The sequence below is a fragment of the Mauremys mutica genome, chromosome 2 (genome assembly GCF_020497125.1).
Source record: "Mauremys mutica isolate MM-2020 ecotype Southern chromosome 2, ASM2049712v1, whole genome shotgun sequence".
NCBI classification, from domain to species: domain Eukaryota; kingdom Metazoa; phylum Chordata; order Testudines; family Geoemydidae; genus Mauremys; species Mauremys mutica.
The window spans coordinates 77,265,635-77,280,675 of NC_059073.1; the positions used below are offsets into that span (position 1 = coordinate 77,265,635).

General features: G+C 42.0%; 1 protein-coding gene and 1 long non-coding RNA gene across 6 annotated transcripts in view; one reads left to right on the top strand and one right to left on the bottom strand.

Annotated features, from left to right (window-relative positions):
* The window catches only part of NOL4 (nucleolar protein 4), a 250,034-nt gene that overhangs the window by 88,548 nt on the left and 146,445 nt on the right, over window positions 1-15,041 (top strand). The window contains exon 1 of one of the 5 annotated variants that reach the window (XM_045007426.1): window positions 11,496-11,537. The exons of the other annotated variants lie outside the window; for them this stretch is intronic. The gene's annotated coding sequence lies outside the window, so the exon portion shown is untranslated. Of the gene's footprint in view, window positions 1-11,495; window positions 11,538-15,041 lie in introns of those variants that run through there. 5 annotated transcript variants of the gene reach the window in all.
* LOC123364921 lies at window positions 9,708-11,406 on the bottom strand. The gene is made up of 3 exons (XR_006577356.1): window positions 11,117-11,406; window positions 10,366-10,463; window positions 9,708-9,846 (listed from the first exon to the last, which is right to left on the bottom strand). It is a non-coding gene; the product is annotated as an uncharacterized LOC123364921 (long non-coding RNA).

The window sequence follows — 15,041 nt, forward strand, 5'->3', positions numbered from 1 at the left end:
TGGACTGGAGCCTCACTAAGAGGGTTCCAGAATACTAGGAACTGACATGACAGGTGGTTTGAGAATCTATCTAAAAAACAGTTTCCAAACAGTTGCCTTAGAAACAGGAAGCTAGACACTAGCGGGGAGATTTTCAAAGGCATAAATGGAGGTAGGGCATCTAACTGCCCTTGATTGCCTTTGAAAATCTCCCCCATACTGGTGGTTTCCAAGGTGTCTTAAGTTTATCCCATGAAAAGAGTTTTTTGCTTTCCAGAATAAGATAGGATAGTGTCCAGAGAGGCTTAACCTTGACATCAAGGGCCTGATCTTTAGTGGCGCTAGGCTGATTTACACACCAACTGAAGTTCTGGCCCTGGTGGTTTTTGTGGGTTTTTTGTTTGTGGTTTTAAAAATCTTTTTCTAGACTACAAAGTTGATTTATGTGATGGCTGGTAAGAAATCATGAGTTCATCACATCGGTATAAGGATGAAAGGTTACTCTTATTCTGAATCAATTTGTGGGCACATTTACAAGTGTGTTAGAAGGAGCCCTTTATGTACTGATTCCCTAAGGTCTATCAGGAATCCATTCTGATCTCTATCTGGTAAACGAGTCCAATGTATGTCTGTGCTAAACTCTGGCTTCATTTCACTACAGCAAAATCTGTTCAGGGTTAGCAACTAGTCAGAGATATGGCAGAAATGATGTGCTATGTTACATTGTCTAAATTCTAGAAGAGATCCTCTATCACCTGTTCCACCCACCCTGCTCCTGGAGAAGGCCAAATCTTTTCAAGGTAATGTGTTTGCCTGTGCATTTAAATCAAAGGCTGGATTCAGTAGTTTTATCTTTCTAACTAGTAATGCTAAAGAAAACATTTTCAGTTGGAGCATCTGGGGGACTATTACCATCTTTGTCAAATATACCTATCCATACAAGAGTGATAGCAGTTTTCAGTGAGTCAGAGCATTGCTAATCCGTAATGTTCCTTGCAGGGATGGCAAGTCCAGGGCTGGCCTTACCATGAGGCAAACTGAGGCGGCCGTCTCAGGTGCCAGACTGTGTGTGTATAGGAAGGCGCCACTAGGACCCAGAGTGTAGAAAATTGTGTCTGCTGCTGGGTGAATATGTATTCTCTCTGCTCTAGATGCACAGAGATGGTGGAGTGCTGTGCTGGAGAAAGGAGGGCACAAGAGACATAACTGACAGGCAAGAGAAAAGGTCAGAGGGAATAACAGAAAGCAGCAGGCACTCCATGGAGAGAGAGAAGGAGGAGCCTCTTATGTACCTCTCTAGCACCCCCAGGAGCCTGGACTGATTAACACCAGCTTCTCAGGGAGCTTCCTGTTTCCTGCTGCTTCCCTGAACCCACTTCAGGAGAACAGGCAGTCAACTGAAATAGTAGGAGCCAGTTAGGCCCTTAAGACGCTGATATCTTCCCTCACTCAGGTCCTATTACCAGCCTGCTTATTTGTCCCCTTCAGCTGAGTGTTGAGAGTCACGATAGCTGGCACAGAACAGGAGTCATGAGTGAAAGAGGAAAATGCCCCTCTGGGGCAGCATTCAGAAAAAAAAAGAAAGCAAAGGAAGCTTTTCAATCTAAGCAGGAAGGAGCTCTCCTGAGCTACATAGACACAAATGTTCACAGTGAGCCTTCCGGACCCAGTGAGGATGTGAGTGGTGAGGAGATGCCTGATCTTCCAGTTAGTCAGAGTGCAGGTGACCTGGCAGCTACTGTAGCATCCATATCTCCATCTCAAATGGATGTAACCATGCACATTCCTGAAGAAAAGTGTAGATCAGAGAAGAGTGTGGTGGAGGCGCAAGAAACAGCTGCTGCTGGGTTTAGTTCCTTAAGTCTAGATGATCCAAGACTGTGGACCCACTTGAGCAGTAGCCTAAGGGACTTCCTTGTACTGCATGGGCCACAGCAAGTGAAAAACTTCATGTTCCCCAAAGACAATGAAAATAGAAGTTTCCAGCCAACATATTACTGGCATGAAATCCCCAATGGTGACAAAGTGGAGAGGCCATGACTTATGTACTCAAAAGCCCAGAATGCTGCATACTGTTTTTGTTGCAAACTCTTCCAGTCTAATGTTCCAGCCACATTGGGTTCTACAGGAACAAAGGACTGGAAAAATCTGAGTAGAAATCTGTCATGCTATGAAAAGGCAGCAAATCACCAGAGAGCATTCCAAAGGTTGGAAAGAGCTTGAGATGAGACTAAGGTTAAAGGTCACCATAGATGATAAGCATCAAGAGAAGATTGTATCAGAGTCTCTTTACTGGCAAAATGTTCTGAAAAGGCTCATTGCCATTGTGAGAATGCTTGCTACCCAAAACCTAGCACTGCATGGCACTTCAGATCAGCTGTGTGTGCCAAACAATGGAAACGTCTTTCAAATTGTGGAGCTGATGGCTGAGTTTGATGCTGTACTCCAGGTGTATCTAAGAAGAGTCACCACCAAAGAAATGTCAAACAGAAGATTGTGGCAGATCTGAAGTCACCAAGATATTACTCTTTTATTCTGGACTGCACACCTGACATCAGCCATACGGAACAAATGACCTGAATGGTGCATTTTGTAACAACAGCAGAACCTAGTGAAAATGTCCCTGCAATGGTGACTGTCAGCATTTTCTAGAATTTATTGACATTGATGATACTACAGGAGCTGGTATGACAAATGTGCTTCTTAAAAAGCTGGAAGATACGGGAGTTGTGATAGCTGACATGAGAGGTCAGGGCTATGATAATGGTGCCAACATGAGAGGAAAGAACAGAGGAGTGCAGACCCGGATCCGAGAGTAAAACCCTCAAGCTTTTTTTACCCCATGCAGTTCTCATTCACTGAACTTGGTGGTCAGTGATGCAGCATCAGCTTCTAGTGAGGGTGCTGAATTTTTTAATGTAATTCAAAGCATCTATGTATTTTTCTCTGCATCAACTCATCGATGGCAAATTTTGAAGCAGCATCTGGGAACATCCTCTCTGACACTGAAACCACTGAGTGCCACACAAAGGGAAAGTTGAATGGAGGCGATAAAGTCTATCAAACACCAAACTGGGAAGACAGAAGATGCCATACTTGCCATTATGGAGGATAATGCTATGAGAGGAACTGTTCATGGGAGAACAGTGGCAGAGGGAAATGGAATCACCAGAAACATACATAACTTCAAATTTCTGTATGGCTTAGTGTTGTGGCATGACATACTGTGTGAAATAAATCTTGCAAGCAAGAGACTCTGAGGTGTTGACCTTGATATATCTGGAGCAATGGAACAACTGGACAAAGCAAAGTCATACCTACAGTCTTACCAGTCAGATGAGGGATTTCAAAATGTTCTGAAAAGTGCACAGAAGCTGGAGGAACGTCACACTGAAGCTATTTTCGCACCCATTCAAGAATACAAGAGTCACCGAAGAAGAAGACATTTTGATTACGAGGCATGGGATAATCCCATAAGAGACCCCAAACAAGAATTCAAAGTTGAATTCTTTAACCAGATGCTAGATTGTGCAATACAGTCAGTTGAAGAAGGCTTCATGCAGCTCAAGGAACACAACAGTATATTTGGGATGTTATATGATATTCCAAAACTTCTCACTAAACCTGAAGAAGACCTACACAAGCAATGCAAGGCACAGAGACAGTGTTGACACTAGTGGCGTAGCCAGGTTCTAAGTGTAGGGGGAGCAAACATAAAAAAGGTGCCCCCCCTTGGCTCCTCCTCTGGCCATGCCCCTGGCTCCTCCTGTTTCCCCCCAGATTAACCCCGGGGCCCAGCTCAGGACTCCTGCGGGCTTCCCAGGGGTGTGGATACCCCCGTCCCCCCACAGTCCCGGGAGAGTCTCTCCTGCTCAGCGCGCTCTGCAGGTGTCCCCTGCCGAGCTGCGCCGCCCGGCCCCACCCACAGGGTCCCGTCCCCATCGCCCCGGGCTCCAGGCTCCTGCGCCGCGCCAGGGCCCCGCATCCAGACAGCGCGGCCTGCACCCCTGCCCTGCTGGCCCGGCCCCGGGGCGCCCCTCGCCCAGACCCCCCAGTGCAAGGCACCGGACCTCCCCCGCTCACCTTCCGTCCTGTGCCGCCACCTGTCCCTGGCCTGCTCCCAGCGCTCGGAGCGCTCCACGTGGGGCTCGCCAGCCAGGCGGCCTTAAAGACGCAGGGGCCCTTTCGCCTTCCCCCACCCGCCGCATTAGCAAGGGGTGGGGAGCGCTTGGCTGCCGAGCCCTGAGCCTCCACAGGAGGTGGCTGCGGCAATGTTGGGGCCGCACTGAGCGTGGGGTGCAATGGCCGAGGAGCCGGCCCCCTCACTCCTCCGGTCGCGCCTGCTGCCTCCCCACCATAGATCCTCCAGCTGTGCTGCCGCCAGCGCCGGCCCGGCAGGCACCGCTTTTTGAAAATGTGCTGAGGGGAAGTGGCTGCTTCCCCTGCACCCCGCTAGCTACGCTACTGGTTGACACATGATGACATGCGTGATATTGATGCGAGTGATTTAGGTGATGAACTGAAAGCCCTTTCAAGATACATTTCAGCAGGATCAACTCCAAAGGCCGTTCTGGAATATATGTGCATAAATAAGATAACCACCCTCTTTCCAAATGCTTTTGTTGCTCTGTGCATACTTGTAACTCTTCCTGTAACAGTTGCCAGCGGAAAACACAGCTTCTCCAAGCTGAAGTTAATAAAAACACATCTATGCTCCACAATGACACAGGAGAGGCTGATTGGCCTTGCAACCATCTCAATAGAGCATGAGCTGGCCCAGACTGTGGACCTTCAGAAAGCAGTTCAAATCTTTGCAACCAATAAGACACACAAAGCACCACTTTGATTATTCAAACAGATAAAAATGCCAGTGTTTACTATGCAGACAAGAAAAGTTACATTTGCTGTTCAGGTGTTTGAAAGTTAAGTGTTACTTAAAATTTTTGAACAAGGCATTTTAAGTTGTTAGTTCTCCTTTATTGGGGTAGGTAGCAGAACAGTACCATGAGAGGAGTAGAACAGGAAGACGGCAGAATTGAGACCTTTCAACGTTTTGGTTTGAGCAAGGAGGCATGGGGGCGTCATTTGAGTTCCCCGTCTCTGGTGCCAAAATGTTATGGGCTGGCCCTGGGCCAGTCTTAGAAAGGTTACTTTCATATCTTCCTAATTAAATTAGAAGGCGAATGGGATTGGGAAAACGAGGAAAGGAGGGGTCTTTGACAGAATTAAAAATGTCCAGACCTCAACTCTTGTAGCTTATTCAGAGCCCTGAAATTTGAGAATTTGCCAGTAACATGATGGTCAGAATAGAGGTTGTAGGCTGTGAAATAAAGAAACCACAATCTATAAGAGCTGGCTTTAAGAACTGAATTATCTATATGGAGATGTTGGAGTTTACTGAACTCTAGGTACCATATCCAGGGATTATCCCAAGAGGATAAAAAACAAAAAGGCGAAGATACATTACTGTTGTGTTCCTCCCTTGAGAATGAAAGTAGGTGATGGATGTTTATTGGCTACCACAAGTGTGGATGGGGAGCTGTAGAGTCGGTGGCTAAAATTCCACCCTGAGCTAAATCTGTGGATTACTTTAATTAGATATGACCAGCATGTGCAAAGAGAGGCTATTTCTTGGCCCTGAAACACTGGAATTGATTTGGAGTTGCTCTCTCTGGCAGCCCACACTCATTCAACACCCCTTGCATATTAAACGTGGGTTTCCTTCTCTTTACAAAGCTAGTCTACCACTTCTTATATTAAAGGGGACTGGCTTTCAATGTTTACCATAATTCTGGGTAATATTTTAAGATCCACATTTATGAGAGAAGTTGTCTTTACCACTATGAATAAATTCCTTTTAAAAACAATTCTCTGAACATGCCCAGTAAGAGAAAAATCAGTTCACATGCTCATAATACTGTGCCCCAAAGCCACTGGAGACAGGGGGCCTATTGATGGATATGTTCAGACAAAGAAGAAGAAAGAGGATGTAAAGACACATCAGGAACTTTTTCCCGGCTATATCACAACTTGCTATGTGCCATTAGCATATAAAGACATGCAGGATCTGTCAAGCAGTGATGAAGTGTCCTTAGGGTCAGTGGCTTGCTTGGTTTCATGATTTTTAGTTAATGATTTTGAGCCCTGTTCTGAACTAGATTTGTTTTTCAGTCATGGAGCCTATGCAAGGATTATGCAGCCATTAGTATAAATGTTACATTTCTCAGGTTTTTTAACTCTACTTATCACAGAACCTTTTAAAAGTCTTTGCTAATAACTAGTGGCCTTGATGTTTTAGATATGCTTGTACTTCAAGAGCCTGCATTTTTATTGCAGGATTCTTTTACAGTTCCCCAATGAAACTGCATCTGTTTATGCACAAACTGATTCACTCTTCTGTTATAAGTGTATTTATTATCAATAACAGTAATTTCATAACAGTAGGTTCTTGCTCTGTGTGAAATTACCTCTTTGGCATGTTGCTAATTCCTAGGAGCAAATAGATAGGGGCTGTATATAAAAATTAGTCATAGTCACTAATTTATTAATAAGTTTCCTCCTTGGTATTACTGTATGCCATGGAACTACCCGTAGTACTCACCAGTTACATGTTTTGACATGACTGAAGTGTAATGTTTAGGAGAGGAATCAGGTTGGTTGGAGAGAACACTCAGTACTTTTAGCAATTATTTGAGCAGCTAACACGGAGTGAAACTGCTCAGGTTTACAGAAAACATCTGTAATGAAAAAACTAGGAGCCTTAACTCAAGTATTAGCATAGTCACTCCCGTACTAGCATTACACCACCTCATTAGTAATCACTCCTATTATTTTAACGTATCCTTGTATAAAGGTGATCTTCCTAGGGTTCCAAACTAAAAGTATTGTGAGCATTTTCTCATGCACAACCCACTTGTAATGTTATTTGTTGATTATAAGTTTGAACAGGGCAAATCAAGAGTAATTTGTAGTGTATGCTTAGTCATCTAAGTCGCCTGATACTGTTTCTACTCTCTGGATGACTGATACATTTGAATCAGTATGATGAATGAATGAATGAATGAGGGGTAATAAATAATGCACTTCCAGTAGAAATTTTCAGATGCTGAAATTCATGAAATATTGGGGATTCACGTACATTTTTTGAAATACCAAATCCAGTGGCTGTTTGAATATTCAGAAACAAATAAGCAAACCAAACTTTCTGCCTTTATGTGCAGAAATATTTACAAATCACTTTTAGCATCATTCATGCAGCTGCAGTCATGAGTTAGAAGACTTGCAGCACCAGTGTGTCACTGCAGTCACACAGCAGGAAGTTTTTGCAGAGTAGATATTATTTCCAATGTTATACAGACTGCCCAGCAAAACTTATCATTGCTAATACTCTTGGGCAAGGATGTGATTTGGCTCATGAGCATCCATCATTCAATCTTAATGGATAACCATGAGATGTAGACAGCCAAGAGATCAGCTGCTGTAGTTGTATGATCTATGATGAGGGTGTGATTCCTCAGATGAAACTGTTGTTTGTCTTGCACCTCTCAGTTCACAGTAATCAGCTATGAGCGTGATTAACTTAACAAAAATAGCTTCCATGGCCATGTACTGGGTGTTCTTCTCAAAGGAAAGATTCTTACAAAGGCCAGTGAAGATGACATACATTTCAGCACAATGCCTCCCTGTCTGTGTTAAAATTTGCTCTTAAAACTCACTTCTGCAATGTTGCTTCAGTGAAAACTTCCTAGCCTTGAACACACATACTCTTCTTAAAAAATAAATAAATCCTGTGTTGCATGAGGGTTCCTCCTTCCAACAGGGTATTGTATTTGTTTTTGTGTATATGTATACATATGAGATTATGTTCAGACTGTACTCTCTGGGTCTAATTTAGGTTATAGATTCCTAGGCTCAGGGACCATATTATCTTCTAAGTTTTTTACAGGGTGAAATTCATGGTGGTGCGGAGGTCTAACAAAAGATCTGTGTACAAGTTAAACCCTATTTTGAGAGTTTAACTGGGACATTAGAGTAGCATAGGTCCTCTGCACAGGGGTGAATTTCACCCATATAGTGCACACAGTTGGCCCTCAAATATAATTGGCTTTTTCCAACATTAGATCGATCAATTATTTTTCCAGTGTGTAGAACAGTGGTGGGCAACCTGTGGCCCGTGGGCCGCATGCGGCCTGTCAGGGTAATCTGTTGGCGGGCCTCGAGACAGTTTATTTATATTGACCGGTCCCCACAGCTCCCAGTGGCCATGGTTCGCTGTTCCTGGCCATTGGGAGCTGCAGGAAGTGGCAGCCAGCACATCCCTGCAGCCCCGGGATGCAGGTTGCCCACCACTGATGTAGAGGGTACACCAAATATTCTAGGGGATCAGTTGAGCAACTTTGACTTTAGGTACAGTGCTTTCAAAGTAGTGATTTAATGAAGTGATATTGTGTGATAAAATGGTCGTTTTTAACTAGTGGACAAAACTTTGACCAATGAGCTTGTTAGTTTCCATGATGTTGTATAGATGGGTCCTGCAAGATGCTGAGTGCATCCCGTGAGGAACTGAGCACCCTGGACTCCCACTTCAATCTAGGTTGGGTACTGAGCAGTGAAGCTATGGCAGCTAGCTTGCACTGAAGCCCCTGCTGCTGTGTTTTCACTGCTTCCAATATCTGAACTACCTAGATTAAAACTAGCTCATGTACAACTATGCAAGCTGCACTCACATTCTGTTCTTGCCATGTAGCCATAACATTAAGCACCAAAGTATAGATTTAGATGTTTGTCTTTAAGTACCCAAGTTCGAAATTTTTAGCCAAAGTGAATAAGGCCCAAGTCGCCCTAAAATGGAAACATCACAAAATGTGCATTATTCACTATAATCCTCTTTCAGCGAGTTGGGGACTTGATATAGTAAGTGCTTCTGGGCCAGTCAAAATTTAGTGTGAAAATGTATGTTTACACAGTGTTTAAAATGCACAGTGGTAAAATGCAGCTATAGAATCTATATTATGTGATGCATAAGAATTGCTCCGCTGAAACAAACTATTTGTCCATTTAGTTCAGTATCCTGTGTTTTGCAGGGGCTTAGGATTGATGTGTTGTCCCCCTAGTGAAACTGACAAATTGTGCAGTAGTATACTATGGAATGTATTTTTGGCTGAGATTTAGGGCTCTTGAAAGTGGGCTTTGTAACAGGAATGCTGACACAGTTTTACCCACAGTGCCACTGAAGACACTGCTGTAATAATGCTATTAGAAATGACAGATCTAATTTTTTTCATGAAAAAAATATTCTTTATATTCTCCACATGGAAATTTGAATGGCAGGGCCAATATTGACAGACTGTGTTTTGACCACTGGTCTATGGGATCCACATTCATTACATTTCAAACTTGTCTAGATCTAAATGAGATGTAATGTTGACTGTCTTCCTTTCTGTCAGGAAACATACTTCCCTATGACACTTTCATGGAGTTTGGACTTGTTTTCAGCATACTTCTTGGGACTAAATCTTAATGTTTAGCAAATACTGATGTGTAATTTGATTAATTTAAATCATAGGATATTGAATATGCTTTTTGTAGGAATTACTTTTTCGTTTGGTTGTAGATTCCTTTTATCAAAAGCTACTTTCTTCTTTATTGTATGCCAGTGTGAAAATATTAATCCCAATAAAACTGGCAAATATGCTTTAAATAAATGCATTTATTACAGAGAGTTCAACAGCAAATATTAAAAGATGAAACATAATTTCAGGTTCAGCGGTGTACCTTTGGTGGCAATGTAGAAATCAGGTGCTTAGTACTATTTTTCTGTACCACTAACTATACATTGCAGTTTTGTTCCTAAACAGTATTTTCATTCTAGAGGGAAAAAATGGTAAAGAAAAGTAATGTAATCATCAATTACTGTAGTAGCCACTAGAGGTCTACTGATATCAAAATCTGCCAACATCAATTATTTCTGCAAGTATTAAAAATGTAGTGTTTTGTCCAAAATAAAGTAGCTTTCATTAAACATTAATTGTTTGCTTTGTGGTGTGTATCTTCTTAATTCTGATTTTTAGCTCCTTAGTGTTTTTAATTAAATACTGTTATAATGAAGTACAGAAGAATTACAATACAAAAATTGTAGTTGAATGATAAAGTGACAAAACAGACCCTCAAGTACATCCAGCTAGGAACTACATCATAATGTCATTCAAAGACTTTATCCTTTCCTTTTAGCTGCTAAACTTGTAGCAAATTCTGTCTTGAAAATGTTTTAAATTAATAATTTTATTATATTTAATCTTTTTGTGCTTGAGACTAATTTTTATTTTCCAGATATTTTAAAAAACAGAAACAGAATTTTCAAATCATTTTTAGATGTTAATAACTTACAATGATGCTGTTCAATTTCCAAGGAAAACTGTGAATTAGATGATTGCATTTGTTGTAGGCATAGTTGGTTCTTCATCATGATAGCAGGAATGTATTCACTAGTGAAAAGAGTTGCATATGAGACCAGTGACTTTCCTTTGTGGTTTTTCCTAGTAATCAAGATAACAGTATTGCTACTGACTCTAAAACAGTGGTCCCCAACCTTTTTGTGACCAGTAGCACATTCATGTTTTCAGAAGAGCGTGGCGGGCACCAAGAATTTTACAAGGCTTATTTTGTATTTGTACATTAAATAATATAAAAAACATATTTAATATTACATAATATATGAATCCAGAGAGAAGAGAGAAGCCGGAGAAAAGCCACGAGGACAGAGAACTCTGGTTCCCCCAGCCCTGGAGTACTCTGTCCCCAGCAGGCACGGGAACCCAGATTCTCTTCTCTGCTGGGCACTAGGCGGGCACACATAAATGCCCCGGCGGGTGCCATGGCGGGAACCACTGCTCTAAAACAATAAATTACGCTATGGGCTACACATTTGAATAATGACTTGAGTGTTTCTTCAGAGAGTTTGCAGGTGTGCACATACATCTTAGCAAGTCCCATATAAGGACTGGCATTCATAGCTGAATGCAAATTGGTCCTTTCTTGTTCAGTAAAATGTTATCATGTACTGTTTTTCCACTGCCCCAGACCAACCACACAATGGTACCACAGAAGCATATTCTTCAATTGTTACATAATTACCCACTTTTCAATTGTCGTTTACGTGGTACTTGGAATTCTGTATCCTACAGGCTAGATTCATCCTTATCTTTTTTGAGGCAGGGAATAATTTTCCTCTCTTCCACTCCAAAAATCACGAGTAGTTTATAAAACAATACAAAAGAGTAAATTTAAATACTGTTTTTCAAACTAAAGAGCTGGGTTATACCAATCTAGTAAGTCTTGGAGCTGTCATGTTGGAAAGCCAAATAAGCCCTGATTAAATGCATCTGAAGAGCTTTGCTGAATCGGGGCCTTAGGTGATGAAGGCTTCTTGGTAAGAATACTAGCTAAACTGTTGGATGAGTTCATGCTATCCATCTATTGTTAGGGCAGCGTTAACGGTGACTTCATAATCTGCCTGACTGGAGGATGAGTACTGTAATGGCAGTGACAGCTTCAATAAGGTGTGTTTGTGGAGGCAGTGGTGGATGGCTGGCACTTGGGAAAATCTCTCTCTCTAAAATGTATAACTCAGTCCATTTTCTGTGCATTTATGACTAAATGACTAAAATTCTGGAAGCCACATCTGTCGGTCTTAATATTGTACAACATCCCCTGTATTCCCACTACAATATAGGTTATAGTGTTTTCCTCTCTCAGGCGCAGAGCTCTGTGCATCACACAGGTAGCATCATTAACATGGTACTGGAACAACTTTAGGAAAATCTTTTCATTAAATAATTTGGTAAAATCTTGTGTAAATGGCCAGAGTGCACATTAATGATGCCTGAGGCACATCAAACTGTCCTTTCTGGAAATGTTCAGTTTTTTCCTCTTAGACAGAAATTATCACATGAAGATGGCATTGTCTTTTCCTCCTCTCAGAGCCACCCACAGAATCAGTTTTTTTAGTGACCTTCTCATTCCCACCTCTGAAAGGTGCAATAGCCAGTTAGTCCTTTGTGCAAATGTCTAGATTCATTCAAGCTGGTGCTGTGAGGTGTGATTATATCTCCCTTCACCAGAGTCACTGCTTGCACTCCCTCAGGCTTTCTGCTGGGGAAAGGTAACTTTTAAGTTGCAGTCAGGGCTCCATAGGAGTCTTGCCATGGAAACTGCCTAGGGGAAGTACTAAATTAGTTCATCCTCTAGCCGCTCTGCTTAGGTCAATTCTATTCAAGTTGTGATAATGCACTTATCCCTGTGATATGGAAGGACCTCCTTAGACAGCACCCCACCCACTTTCTGTGTTGGGGTACTTGGAAAATGAGAGTTATAGTCAGTTTTTCACTACCACAACCTTCCTCTCTCATACCCTGCAGCAAATCTTCTGCCACTTGGGACCTCTGCTAGTATATATACTGGTATAGCCAGTGTATACCCCTCAGGTGGTGTGTGCTTGGGTGTAGGGTGAAAAGCAACATAATGGGATTGACTAACTTTCTGAGCATTCTGTTACTGAGCATGAATAAATTCTGAAAGTGACTGGTGGAATAAATGTGCAAGATATATTATCGGTATGAGCTGTTATGCTTTTTATATTTAAGTAACACCAGATGTAAGCTGTGTGAGGCTAATGGAGTATCTCTTACAGAGTCTCAATGTGGCAAAACTAATTGAAACATTATATTTTAACTCCAAAATAGTGTTTAAAAGGACCTGTACACAAGCAGGGGTGGAGCCAGCATTATTTTTTCCCCCAGATGTTGAACTGCTTGTTACCTTTGCCCTTCAACTTGTGATTTCCCTTTTCAGTAGTTCATTCCCTACATCCATCCATCCATCCATCTCCATAGTATCCAGAGCACCCTACAGATATATATCAATATATCCTCACAATGCTCCTGTGGGGTGGGAAACCATGGTGCAGGCTGCAAAGAGAAATCTCCACAGGGATTTTTGGCAGTAGATTCTCCTCTTGTCCCTTCTTCAGTTATGGTTTGGGGGAATGGGAGTAGGGAAGCCCAGTTTATTACTCTCTTTTTCTTCCAGGCAGGGTGTAGGAAAATTGAGCAATAGAATGCATGTCTCCCTGCCTTACCACTTCTTGGGCAAAGGATGAGAAGTCAAGAGACAGCTGATTGGCTGTACCTACTCCCACCCTTTTTCAGGAACCTCAGCTGGAAAGGCACCAAGAGTCTGTGACGCTGCGGTCTATATGGTTTTATAAAAATATGCTCATGAGTGAATATAATGTAACTGGAATATGCTTCATGCAAAAGGTCTCTTGTAAGGTATCATTATAAAGCTTATAATCTACTGAGTGTTATCATCCTGTTTGTATAAATGTACCACTCTTGTATCTGAAACTAGAAATATGAAATATAACTCTGAGGGCCTATTGTAATTTTGCAAAGTGTGGGCCATTAATGGTGGTTTGGAATCTTGATGACTCCCATTAACCAGGACAATTGTCTGCAGATGGATGTGTTTTACCTGTAAGTCTTCTTGTATAAGTGTGTGCTGGCAAGTGGGCAATGAAGTCTTGTAGTGACATGTGATCATGTCACCTGAACTGGAATCCATCTTTAACCTGGTGTCTTTCCATTGAGAAGGAGGGGTGGGAACCCAGAGAGGGACAAAGAATTCCTGCCTTATGCAAAAGATATATAAAGGGGTGGAAGAGAACAAAGGAGGAAGAGGAGCCATCATGAGGAATCCCCTAGCTACCACCTGAGCTGGAACAAGAGCTGTACCAGGGGAAAGAATTGTGCCCAGGCCTGGAAGGGTCCAGTCTGAGGAAAAAACTTACTGAAGCATCTCTAAGGGTGAGATTATCTGTATTCAGTTTGATTAGACATAGATTTGTGCATTTTATTTTATTTTGCTTGGTAACTTACTTTGTTCTGTTTGTTACTACTTGGAACCACTTAAATCCTACTTTCTGTATTTAATAAAATCACTTTTTACTTATTAATTAACCCAGAGTATGTATTAATACTTGAGGGGCAAACAGCTGTGCATATCTCTCTATCAGTGTTATAGAGGGCGAACAATTTATGAGTTTACCCTGTACAAGCTTTATTCAGGGTAAAACAGATTTATTTGGGTTTCGACCCCATTGGGAGTTGGGCATTTGAGTGTTAAAGACAAGCACACTTCTGTGAGCTGCTTTCAGGTAAACCTGCAGCTTTGGGGCAAGTAATTCAGTCCCTGGGTCTTTGTTGGAGCAGACGAGAGTGTGTGGCTCAGCAAGACAGGGGGCTGGAGTCCTGAGCTGGCAGGGAAAGCAGGGATAGAAGTAGTCTTGGCACATCGGGCGGCAGCTTCCAAGGGGCGTTCTGCGATCCAACTCGTCACAGAGTCAATGAGAGGAAAAGTGGTCATTGTAAGTCTCCAACCCCACTCTCACACGTACATCCAGCATAGTAACCAAGGTTAACATTTGGAAACTTATCCTTGGAATGATGAGAGCCAAACTTTTTTTTTAAAGTTAAATTCCCCAGAAAATGCTGGGCCATAAATGGGGTCAGTTTGGAGAAAGCTGCAAGCTGAAGAGCTTAAATCTCTATGGTCGCAAGCATTGTCTGAACAACCCCCCACCACTCCCAAAAAAATAAATCTCAGTCTGGTTAGACAAAACCAATTTGTCAAACTACTTGCAGAGCAGAGATGAATCTGTTTGGAATTTGGTTTCCTATTTTGGGATAGTTGCTATGCATTTGCAATTCACTTTCTATATTTCTTATCACTTTATATATAAGACCAGAAATCATGGCACCCTAAACTATTTAGGTATTTGTGTTCATGATAAGAACATTAAGAAATCTCATAGACTCAGTGAACTGAATATTGATAAAATACCGGAGAAAGGCAGCTTTGGTGCTGGTTTTATTAACTGAATCAATGTACTGTACATTACTTAAAGCTAAGGTATCTATAAATAGAATACCCTCCAACCCTTGTAACTTATAGACAAGCCCCTGGTTTGTGTGTGTCAAGTTGAGTGAAATGAGGCTTTGAAAGGG